The following is a 12,992-nucleotide window of genomic DNA, read 5'->3' as shown; positions in this document are numbered from 1 at the left end:
GTTATCCAAACTGCCCTGACACCAGCTGAATCTTTTCCTCACTGATATTTGGATTATATCAAAACACTTGCACTTTTGAAGGAAACACTTAAATCTAATTCAAAAGAAGAAAAAGTACACAGGAACATGAGTACTAGATCAGACAAACAATTAGGATAGGGGATGCTTTGGGAAGAGTCTAGAAACAAGGGACTTTCTAGGCCCCAGCTATTGATGACTTGGGGACTTCTCGACTTGGAAGGTGCCATCTCTGTATCTAAGAAAGCCTATTCACACACACAGTGCTCTCGGAGTTCTATTCTACCATAAAAAAAGCTCATCTGAAGAAGCAGCTGAGGTGTGATGTGCAAAGCAGGAAGCCATGTGGTGGCTTGAAGGATCCTTGATGCAGGATCCTTGGAGCTCTCATTTGCTGTCACTTGGTGTCCTCATGTTACACCAACTGTGCAAGCAGCACTGAACAATTCTCAGACAGGTGTCATCTCTGAACATCATAAGACAATTTGGTAAGACAAGTCAAAAAGGCAAGTGTCTCTGAGTGCTATATTAGGCATGTAAGAAATTGTAAAATTAAGGAATTAATCATTAGTATGGGAAATGCCAATGCCAAGAGTGATTATGTTATATTTATGGAGAATTACTCTGTCCAATCCTGTACAAAGTGGGAACACCAAGCTCTTACGCTGTGGTTTTAGACCAAATCTGAAAGGTACGATTAAAAAATGCTCATTAAGGAGAAAATCCAGCTCCGAAAAAGACAAAGTACAAAACTTTTATAGTGAACACAAAGCACACAGCCCCGTTGTGAGGTTTATGTGTTCCAAAGGCTTTTCACTGGCACCCAGCTCTCCAGCTCCTGAATGTTTCAATGCTTAAAACTTAAGCAGTGCAGAAAATGCTTTTCAGGAAGTCATCACAGTGGGGGTTTACAGCAGGAATGAGCCTCAGTATTGGCACATGGTGGTAACCTCAAAGGCAACCAGGGTCAGAAGGACTTTGCATCATTTTTGATTGCTGGACTTTAGGAAAGCTGAAATGCCAAAGCCAGGAGGGCAATGATAGCTGAGGAGTGGGATCCCAGGGCTCACTCTCTCTCTCAGGTGTAAAACCCCCTTTCCCTCCAAACTGCCTAGCTGTGAAAGAAATCCCTGCTCTCTTGAGCAGCTGCAATGGGAAGGAGTCACAAGTTACCTCCCCACAGGAGGAAAACAGACAAGTGGAAAGAGGTAAAAAGGAAAGAGCAAAACAAAGAAAGAAGGGAGGATCAGAAATACAAAAGGGAAGAAAAGGAGAAGAATCACATAGCAGGAAAAGTAGATAATTGAAAAGAAAGGTTTAGAAAACAGCAGGATGTTGACATCAAGAAGCAATTAAAACAGTGCTAAAATGCCTGGAGCCCAGCCCAGAAGTTTTGGCAGCAGGATAGCACCCCATCAGAATCTGCACTAGGAGTAACTTCTTCACCGGGGCCCTTTTATTACTCAAAATATAGCAGTTTTAAAGCTGGATGAGCAGAATGTGTGTCAGAGCTTTATTAAAGGCTTTCAGAGATGGCCTACGCAGATAAAAGCTCACAAATCCTACAGAAAAATTTCAAAGTTTGCTAATCCTACAGGAAAACTTCAAAGCCTCATGTGAAGGGTGACACAGAGCATTTTCCACACCAAGAGAAACATCCAACCACTCAAAATGCTGTTTTAGCCACCCACGACCCATGTCTACATGGACAGTGGCATAACACTGTCATCCTCCAAAACCTCCAGAGACATTTACTTTGGTTATTTTTTGCTTTGTGAGAAAATTGGTGAGCTGAAGTATTTGTCTCAGTTTGAGCTGTCACTGAGGTTTCCTCAGTTCCCTGTATTTTGTTGGTTTTCCAGCTGGGCAAGGGGATGGTGCTGCACACACTGAACATCAAGCTAAGCAAGGCACAACTTTTAGGTGTACATCTCTGAAGCTTCATTGTCGACAAAAAACTGTACTCATCCTGAGCATGATGCAGAGGAAGGGAATAAAATAGCAGCACAGGAGAGGAGGGAGCTCTGCTCCACTGCCCCAGCAAGTCCTCACAGACTCGAATCACCTTTGAGACTTTGGACAAGGAAAAAATGAGATTACAGGAGATGTATCTGGAGGGCACACAGAGGTGGTTGAATTGAGGAGTAGTTTGTGTTCACACTTTTGTGTTGCCAATCACACCTGCATATGCTTGTACACAGGTGAGATGAGAAGCATCAGACTCTAAAGCTCCCCACCTAACCCATTCCAACCTGGCTACAAGGGAAACTCTGATGCCTGCTGCTTCTTGAGCTGTTTCAGCCAGCCTGCACAAAGCCTTCAGTAACACACTGAGTGCGAAGCCTATCCCATGGTTAGCTCCTTATCCTCTTCCTGCTTTCAGAGACCATCTCCTGCCACCCTCAGGTGCTAATTATGCCAATAGATACGACTCAGCAGTTTGTTGATGTAATTTAACTACTGAAAATAAGATATAGGAGCCATGCTCCACAGTCTCCTAGAGGTTCAAAGCTGAAGGAGTTGGATGACAGTGAATTTTTTTTTTGTAGCCTAACAATGGGCTGTATAGCATAAGTTACTTTTTGCTACATATTATAGCCACACTTAATTATCAAGCTATGGAAAACAGATTAGCATCAAGAAGGAACACAGATCATTTCTGTGTCCAGACAGCTGATGCTATGGAGCTCCAGCTGCGATCAGTCACTGCCTCCACCTGTGCCATCTCACATGGCTTGTGACAATAATAGACCTCAACGTCTACAACTCTGTCTTTATATAGGGGCAGTACAATAGCCTAGGCTTCATCAGGCACTGCCACCCCAGAGAGTTCCACACCTCTGGTCCATGAGACAAAGCACTAAGAATAAGATGGCATGAAAAGCAGAAGACTTACCATTACCAAATGGGTCACTTCCTCCTCCAAGTGAATTCAAAATCTCAGAGCAGCTTTATAATATTTAGTTTATTAGGGCTGGTTCAAAAGCTCACACTGACTGCTCTGGCACCTGTCCTACCTGCTTGCATGCTCTTACAGTGTCCTTTGACAGAACCAAACTGCTCCCTCAGCTTTTCTTGACTAAGTTGACAGACCTTTGCCATCTTGATAACATTATCTGCTTTTCTCTATTTTTTTTTTTCTTTCTGCATTTTCTTTTTAGATATTGATACCAAATAACTCTTCCCTTGACTAAAACAGGGGAACATGCGAAAACAAGCAGAAACATGTTACCACTAGAAACTCATGCCATTTTTAACAGAAAAAAGTTTTGCTTCTTCCATGGAGTAATTTTGCATGTATGCATAGAAGAATATTAAGTTGGCTTGTGTGGTACTTGTTATACTGTGTTGAAACTTACAAACACATATAAACGCTGGTGACTTAATCTTGAGTGTCATACAAAGAGATTCATATCATACCTAATAAAATAAACATGTGGGCTCCTAACACACTAGCTTGTATACTCATGTTCACAGAGATGCAGTTCATTTGTAATGAATGCCCATGACTCCTTCCTCATTCTGTCCCAACCTCTTACTGTGTTCCCTAAGATTACACCAGTACACTCTGAGGACACACAGATCTGCAACTTAGGCTGTAACTTCCTGACAACCTTTTCAGCTATCTCAGTCCCAGTTTCCACCAGTGGCTTCCTGAGACAGGTGTGTGCTGGGCATGACAGTGAGAGAGTGAAAAAAAGCATTCTGCCAAGGCCAAAATCCTCATTCACTTTGTATTCTTTTTTTAGCTTGGCTCTGAGGCTTAGGAAGTGGTGAAACAGAGGGGACAGACCATCACACGGCGTAAGACTGGGACTAGACCTTGAGATTCTCCTCGAGAGAGCTTGATAAAGTGAACCTTCATTATTGAAGGCTTAATGGCTTGAGTTTAGGCAAAATCTAATCTGCTTATTTGAAAAGATGAAAAGAGAAAGGGGAATACTCCAAGACAGGATGAGTACTTCTGAGCCTGGGTAGCTGCAAACTTTACTCAGTATTAATCACTCCTATTTCTGCCATGCTTGACTAAAGGAAAAAAGAAAAAGCCGCAAAGTTGGGCAAATATTAAAACCATTTGTCATCACAAAGGCTGTATTACAGATAGACAATATCCTTGGATGAAGGCAATAAAGGTTTTTGAAAAAAACAAGAAACTTGCTGTTCACTTTATAAATTTATGACCTTAATTCAATAATCTTTCTCTATAAAAAAAGTGGTGCAGTTTCTAAGCATGAATGGTTTTCTGAATTGCATGTGCAATGATATCACCAAATTCATAATGGTACCAGGGCACTCAGCTCATTCCAGGACCCCAAGACCATTACAATCAGGGATGGTACTTACAACCTCATGCAATGCTATGGCTTTGCTTAAGATGAAACTATGGATGCATTAGTAGTTTAGCAAGGAACAAGAGAAGACGTGTGACCACGCATCTTGACATTTGGGACACTTTCTACAGCACAGTGGTCACAGCACTGCTACAGATTTGTATATAGGAGAACCCAGTTATAATCTAGGAGACAGTCTACAGTGTATACCAAAGTTATTAGTTAAGCATCAGCAATGATTGCATTTGGCACAAACCACACATGAGAACAACAAAACAGCTGTAGGTACGATATCCCCACACAGGCACAAAACCAGTGGGAAAACCCGATGGCTTTCAGCATGTTTGCCCATAGAGCAAACCACAGACCAGCTGTGCCCAAGCCTGCAGCAATGGGATGAGGACCACAGTTGGCAACACAGGACCCCAGACTGTGTAGAGGGCAAGGGAGAACAGAGCAGGAGAGCTGTGCAAGATGTGCATGAGTTCAAAGAGGCAGGGCAGGAGCCCTGTCAGTGTCCTCTTGGCTAGATACTGGGCAAATCCAAGAGATTTTGTTTAGTGATTTAATGGCTTTTTTTTAACACAATTTGCCCAGTCAATGGCTAAACTTCTAACAGGCTCATGCAGGGAATCTACTAAACATTCACCCGCTGGAGGCACTTGCCAGACACTTTGGAAAAGCACCAAACTCTTCCAGCTTCCACGGGACCTGGCGAATGCAAGAGGTGCAGTTGGAAGCTTTCTCCGAGGAACACCAACCTGTAGCATAGCTGCCTTTAACAACCACAATCTCACCACTGAACTTCCCTCTGAATATCTACTATTGGATTTAATTACTCCAATCCAACACTTAGCTTTGAATTATTTGCTTCTCACTTGCCAAAACAGTGGCTCCCTCCTACTTTTTTATGACAAAATAATCCAAACTGTTGCAGCTGACAATAAAGCTAATATTTACAAATAATTACAAAAAATATTTTAAGTTTTGTACATACCTCAGTAAAAGATGAGATTTACAGATAAATTTCCAACCTAAGATGTGAGTCACAATAGACGAAATTCCTTGGAGAGCTAGTATCTACAGACATTTAAATCACTGTGTAAATCATATAGACATTGCACATGCTGAATCTCTTTTAACATAGCTGATGTGATGATTTCTATTTCAAGAGGGAGAAAATGGATATACCAGAGTATTCCTGTATTCCTCTTCCACCCTGCAGATGCCAAGGCAGATGTTGGGTAATTTATTATCCCATACACCTGCTAAAACCCCTTCAGAAGACAGTACCAGTTTGTGCCGGCCACACTTTATCTTTTCTTTGGGCTTCAGGAATGAAATGTGTCTTCCTGAATAGTACCTTTCATGGAAAAAAAAGATGTTTAAGGTTCAAAAGTTTTCAATCAAGAGTAAATTTGGATTTTCCTTTTTGTTCTCTTTTCCACCAGGGAAAGGATATATCAAAACATGCTTTGTGTTTTACACCAAATACAATAATAGCTGTAAGAAAAAATAAATTATCCCTGAAGTTTCATCGTATTTTTAAAAATTTCTATTTTTTTTTTTTTTTTTTTTTGGTGATCGGTATTAATAGCTCAAAAGGACAAAACCCTGTCCTACTTCTGCCTGCCACCCTTGCACAGAAAGACATTTGGCTTTAAAGGAGCCTGTGGAGGCTGCTCGAGAGGAAGCCTTAAGGAAAGTACATTTGTACTCAGAGCCCAAGGCACACACCACCCGTTGTTATACAAGCCTCTCCCTGGCTTCCGACGCCTATTGTTTCAACAACTTGGAAAGGTTAGGTGTGTGAGGCCCCGTCGCCGTCCTTGCGCACAAGAGGTTTTCCATTGCTTGAAATGTAAACCTCTACCTAAGCTGGCTGCTAAGAGGAGCCCTGTGGTTCCCACACGGCTATGAGGGGTGGTGGCGGCACTTGACGATCGCAGCCGATGAAGGCAGAACGGCCACACCGCTCGGTGCCGATGCCGCAGCCCAGCCCAGCCCGGCTCGGCTCAGCTCGGCCCGGCCCAGCTCATCCCAGCCCAGCTCATCCCGGCTCAGCCCAGCTCATCCCGGCCCAGCCCGGCCCGGCCCAGCCCAGCCCGGCTCGGCTCAGCTCGGCCCGGCCCAGCCCAGCCCAGCCCAGCCCAGCCCATCCCAGCCCATCCCATCCCATCCCAGCCCATCCCGGCTCGGCTCAGCTCGGCCCGGCCCAGCCCAGCCCATCCCAGCCCGGCCCCGGCCGCGGAGCTCCGCCCGCGCTGGCAGCGCTGCAGCCAGGGCCACACTGCCAGGCCGAGAGAAAATCCCTCCCCCGCCCTCCGCAGAGCCCGCCAGCTGCAGACTGAGCCTGCGCTTCCACTCCTTTAAGTAGGTTACTGGCACCAAGGGGAGCAAAAACCTGAAAATTAACCCATGTGTTAATCTGCCCTCCTGGATTACCAAAGTGTGCAACTCCAGAATAAATGGGAAGGGGCTCCATGGGGAGAGCGGTGTTGGCAGCAAAGCCAGCCCCAAACTTTCCAGGTTGAATTAAGCTCGACAAGACTTGTTAAATTCCTGGGCAATTAGTTCATGGCTTCAAACTTTTCTCCTGGACTCAGAGGATGCTGTAGGACGCAGGGTAACATTTTTCTAATAACTGCTTAAGGTTAAAAATTGAGGCTACCGGAAAACAAGACATGTGGCAGATTGAGATGTTTGAATTGAGAATCCTACATACGTTCCAGCTGGAAAGCAAGGAGATTTTGAGAGCAGGATTTACAAATCCACCTGTCTATTTTATGAGGATGCATAATTAGAGGGCTGCAAAAATAAAGCTATCCAACTTATGTACAGTGTTCCCCTGCAATGCCATGTGTCAGCACGTTTAGCACTCAAGACTGTTAACTGATAAATCCATTCTGTAATGTGATGTCAACAACAAACACCATTACAGTGAATATCAACAGGAGCCAGCAACACAAGTGATTTTCCTCATTTTTGTGAACAATTACATTCTGTAAATACCTCCTTTCGCAGTCCAATAAACATCCCTAAAATGGAAGCAAAAGGCAGGTGAAAACTTATCTCTGGTTTTGAGACTGAATTTTTTTACAGGAATTTAAAATCTCTACTTCTGTTCCTCTAAATTCTCTTTAATTCTGCAAATATCTTACTTATGCTTTATATTCTCTGCTTCAAAGCTACAAGCCTGCAGAGACTCCAGGCATGTGCGCTTGGCTGCATGCTCCAGAACTGCATGTCCCAGAAATGCATATGCATGAAACAAAAAAACCAAACAGCATGGAAAAACATTATGCTCCATTTTCTGGAATGTCTATAATGGAAACAGAAGTGGGAAAGAGCTCATTTTGGCAGTGTATCCACATTTATGTGGACCATGAAATATAAAGCAGTTCAAGGCTCTCTTACTCGTACAAGAAACATTCAGTTAACAAATGTGTTGTTCTCTGGGAACCAGGCCTAGAAACCACCCTAGTATTAACTTTGTTAGAATTTAAGTAATATTCAGGTGTCTTTTCCAGCACAGAAGCAAACACCTCCATTTCTCTGAGCTGCTCTCCCCACTGCAGGTACCTTCACACCACCTTTCACAGCGGCAAATGGGTTAAAATACAAAGTGTTATTTACTGAAATATCAGACTCAAAATCAGGGAAACAGAAGAAAATAGAAAATTTACATTACTTTGCCCTTAACAAACAGCACTTAGTTTGATATAACCTCAGCCTGACTAAGAAAGGGTACTTTGCCCTGAATCAGAATAAAGGACACATTTCAAAGTACGCACAGAATTTACAACATAAAGATTTGAGTGGTTACTGTTGAGTTCTGTTCACACTGCACATGATCTGATGGTAAATGCCGCACAAACACCTCAGGAAGGTGATGCTCATTTCCATGTTCATTTCCCAGCCTGGTTCTGTGGAGTCCCAGCTTTCTCTGCATGCTCCTGCACCAGGCAAAGGAGACAGTCAAACATTCCCATTTGTGGATGATCACAGATGTTCTCATTGGAGCCCTATGACCCACTGTCCACAACCATTACTGATCTCAAAATACCCTTACATTGTGGTCTCCATGCTGTCTGACACTCCCCTAAATCTCACATTGTTAGAAAATATATCAGGTTAAAAATTTTGTATAACTTTAGTCAAAGGTTTTGTTTGTCTTTACCCTGGGAGAAGGAAATTTAGGTTTCTTCCAGGGCATTGCTCCACCAGATGAAGTCTGGTGAACTCAGCATACCAACAGATTGGGAGTGACCCCGAAGATAACCAGAAAGATAAAGACTATTAACAGAACATTCGCCAGGACCTTGTAGTTATCAACAGGACATAGTAGCTGTCACAAACAGCTACCCCAGACCACCTCCAGCAGGGCTGAAGACATCCTGGCCCGGAAAAAAAGACTGATAAGAAAAACTGAAGAATGAAGAATCTAATTTGCATCAGAAGCGAAGAGATTCGGATCCAATAGGAAACTGAATACTGGGAGTTTGCTCAATTTTAGACCAATGAACACTGACCCAATGCTTTCCTATGTATTTTTACTGTATAAAATATCTGAAGAATCAGGTAAAAGTGTGTATCTTGGAATGATTCTCTCTGCACACCCGGGCTATGTGTGGATGAGATGATTTCTGTGGTGCATAATAAAGTAATGCCTTGACTTTCTAACATTAAAATGTTGTTGGAGGGTTTTTGTATTTTTTCCCACAGATTCGGTGACAACATGATTGGGAGCTAACTCATAATGCTTAGAAAATACAATAAAACTGAATCACAACAAGCAGGCAGGTGACAAGCAATTAACTTAGGCAGAACTCTACATCTCTAACAGCTATCACACAAAAAAGGACTGCAAGTTGATCAGGATGCCCAAGGGCACCAATGCAGCTTGGCAGCATCATGTCCCAGACCTGCAGACTGGCAAATACAGAGCAGCAGGTGCTGTGAAGATCCAGACCTGGCACTTGCACCAGGTCACAGGAAAAGCACAGATGAAATCAGATCTCCTGCACCATCGGTTCCCACCTTATCCTGCCTCAGCAGTTTAATTTGCAGGGAAACAAAGCTCTTTAAACAGATTGCTCTATGTTCATGGCTAACAGGACAGAAACATTAAGTAAACGAGTGTGATTTGTGTGGGCTTCTGCAAGGAAGCCTCTCTTCAGGGGAACAGGGAGAGGATCGAAGGTGTGCTCAATCACTTGTTTTTTCAGGAATTCAGTGGGGTTTGAAACATTCTTGCAGGTGGAAAACACTACCCGACACGCGCATGTCCCTTGCATTTATTTATATTTAACTATTTTAAACTATTTTTTCCACACAGAATTCAAGCATATTAACTGAAAATACAGGGTCTGATCCTAATGTACCAGCATTTTAGGGCACTGGTCTCCAAATGGGAGTGTGTCCCTCAGAAAGGCCAGATGCTTCACAGCCCTGCAGCGCCATGAGCTTGGCTCAGCTCTGGCACACTTCAGCAACTTCCAACAATTGGTTTTGATCCAGACAGAGGTTAAGAACTTTTAACAGGTAATTCCCCCTATAATCAATAATTTCCAGGCAACAACTCATAAAGGGACAGTTTTGCAAAATACAAACAATGGAAAGAGCCATAACAAAATTCATTCCAAGTCAAAGCATTTCCACATTTCAAAACATCTCATGAACTCCACAGGGTAAAGAAAAGTTTCAGGTTTGAACCAAACTTTTAGTCTAACAACTGATGGGCTTTGTGGGTTTTGCAAACCAGTAGTATGCACAACATCAGAATGCACTTGTTCAAACAGATACAGCCCCACATTTACCCTGCACAGCATCCACCTGGACATGATTGGGCTGTGGGTGACACTTAGAATGACACATTGCACAGTGTTCTCTCCTTGCATTGCTAAGCAGCAGCAGCAACCAGCGCCTGAGGAAAGTGCGCACAGCACACTCGTCTCCTGTGCTGCATGAACTTTTGAACTGCAAGTACTTCACCTCCATTAATAGTAAGGACAGAGGAAAAAGAAAAGACAGCATCAGCTAAAAGAAATGCAAATGTAGTCATGTAAAGCTGATGGCATTGTCCACAAAATGCCTGATTAGAAAATTCCTTTTTTTCACTTCATACTTTCCTGGAGGGCTACAGTGAACCAGGGCAGCCCAGTGCTCAATCAAAGAGATGACTAAAAATGATAGGGCTCAGCTGTAATGTCTTTAAGTCCTGCCAAGTAGAGGATGCCAAATTGCCAATGTAAATAGCTCCTTTTGATGCATCAAAGTCCTGGAAATGAAATGCATTTTCCTGAAAGATCAGTCTCTGGTTGACTTTCTGTCCCAGTACCAAACCTGCTCTGCATGCAGGTCCAGTTGTTGCCTACACTAATAGGACAGGACTTTGTGGGACCAGATTTCCTTTGCAGAGCTGCACATGCTTCCCTTTACCCATTGTTAAGTACATACAAATGACCACCCAGGCAGAATATTCCTCATGCCCTAATGTAGCTCTCTCTCTAGTTGTCTGCATCCTGGCTAATTCCGTATGCACAAGACTGCAAATGAGACCTCCTGTCAGCTCCCATGTTAAAATATTAGTTAAAACAAATGCTATGATACAGGGATTCAGCTCCACACAAGGACATGCCTTCAATTCGTGGGGTGCCAGTATCACAGTTTGGAGTCAGATTTGACACTCCCAGCAAAGCATGTAAACCAGTGTGCCAATTCAATTACACTGGTTTATTAGGATTAGCAGACAAGTATCCTCTCTGCACCGACATAAAAGTTTTATACTTCCTATTTTTAATTTTCATGCACTGCTCCCAGTTCCAATGGCAACACAGTCAACAAGTCCTTTGAACTGTGTGGATTAGGAATGCAAAGGGGTGCCTGTGCTCCCCACTGCACCACAAGGCTCACCTGCATGGGATGAAACAGTTTCCCTAAGGGAAATTGTCTTTTCCCGCAGATGTTTGCTGGCTCCCAACATTTTGCAGCTGGAGAGCTAACAGCATCATCCTTTACATGGCTGTGTGTACCCCACAGAGAGCAACCCTCAGCTCATGCAGTCTGATGTGCTAAATCAGGGGCCCTGCCTGAGGTTTCAGCTGATTATCAAAAAATTTATGGGGCTGATGTGCAGGATCACTCACTAGAACAGAGCAAGAGCAGCCTGAGAAAACATGCCTGGGAGCTTGGCCCTGAGCTGCAGACAGCAAAGTTAGAACAGCTGTCAAAGCATTTGAGCTGTGCTTCTGTAGCCACGCTCTAGCCAGGTAAATCTTGTGAACGTGGCTTGTTTCATCCACATTTTCCTGCATATAAATTTGACGGGCAGAAATATTTATTTTGTCAGAGCACTAGAAGCCCCTGATGTTCAGCACTGATCTCTGGCAGCACTGATCTCTGGCTGTAATTTGGCTCCCCCCTCCCTATGACACTCCCCTGCTCCACTAAGGAGCCCTCAGTGAAACGATGTTGTGGTCTCATGAGTCTCCTGGAAACCTGCCTCCAGCAGCCCAACATGTATCCTCACAGCCGTGTTCTCCATTAGCTGTTCTGAGCCACAATATAAAATGTCCTGTGCCTACTGGCTTTTACAGACTGTAGCTGTTGCCATTTACAGAAATTTTGGGTACTTCCCAACCAGCCACCCATAGAACAAGTTTGGGAAAAGAGGGTTTTTGTGGAGCAAGAGAAAAGCAAACACTGGTGTGTGTGAAGAGCTGTGGTTGTTGAATATGTCAAGAAAGTAATGTTTGGATTGAAGAAAGCCAAACAGATGCAGCAGAGCTGTGCCAAGAAAGGATGGCTCTGTTACCCTGTTCATGTCTTCCTTAAAACATCCTGGTACCACAGCCAGGCCAGTTCCCCTCCTGCCTGCCCAGCCTCAGCTTGCCTGCAGGTACCAATTTAACCCCCCCAGGCAACTCTGCTGCCCTGTGCTTGCCTGCTAGTACACAGTCCTCCCTTGCCTCCTCCAGCCCCTGTGCTTGCCTGCTAGTACACAGTCCTCCCTTGCCTCCTCCAGCCCCACATCCTGCCCCTGAACCTCAAAGCAGTTGTACTGTGCTTTGTTCAAACCCTTCAGAGCCTGTCTACACTGAGCAGTGCTGGCAGAAATAAGGTAGAGATGAACTGATTACTATTGGTATCCTTTTCAGTCCAGACAGACACCATCTGACAGTGACAGCTACAAACACGGACTGGAGATGTCTGGGCACAGCTGCCTTCAGTTTTGACTTGCCTGTTTTGAAAACATGGATGCAGTTTACACTTTTAATAATTTTTGATTTGTTAAGTACAATCCATCTTATAATACTAGTTACTCCCCTTCCCTCTGGCATCTCAAACAAATAAAAGGAGAAAAATTAAATACCTTGCTTGGAATCCTAAATATATTTTGGTTAAAAATGCTGCTGTGCTGCCATACAGGTGTTACCTGCATTTCCTAGTTGGTACGCAAGGCAATTAGGCCCCTTGCTGCCAGGATGACACAAGGTGTCTAGAGCACTCTGCACCTGCTGGAAAATGCCTCTCAGAGAAATGCAGAAGGTTCTTACCTTATAAATAGCCATTTTGTGAGCATCCACAGGACACAAAGACCCTGAGCAGTTACCCAAACTTTCTGTGTCTCTGTGCCATGAC

The 12,992-nt window shown here is 43.8% G+C and overlaps 1 protein-coding gene across 4 annotated transcripts in view; it reads right to left on the bottom strand.

The window, feature by feature from the left end:
* The window catches only part of KCNIP1 (potassium voltage-gated channel interacting protein 1), a 400,236-nt gene that overhangs the window by 231,026 nt on the left and 156,218 nt on the right, over positions 1–12,992 (bottom strand). The gene's annotated exons all lie outside the window — the stretch shown is intronic.

The sequence above is a fragment of the Lichenostomus cassidix genome, chromosome 13 (assembly GCF_008360975.1).
Source record: "Lichenostomus cassidix isolate B80296 chromosome 13, HeHo_3.0, whole genome shotgun sequence".
Classification (NCBI taxonomy): domain Eukaryota; kingdom Metazoa; phylum Chordata; class Aves; order Passeriformes; family Meliphagidae; genus Lichenostomus; species Lichenostomus cassidix.
This window is presented reverse-complemented; position numbering and strand designations above follow the sequence as displayed.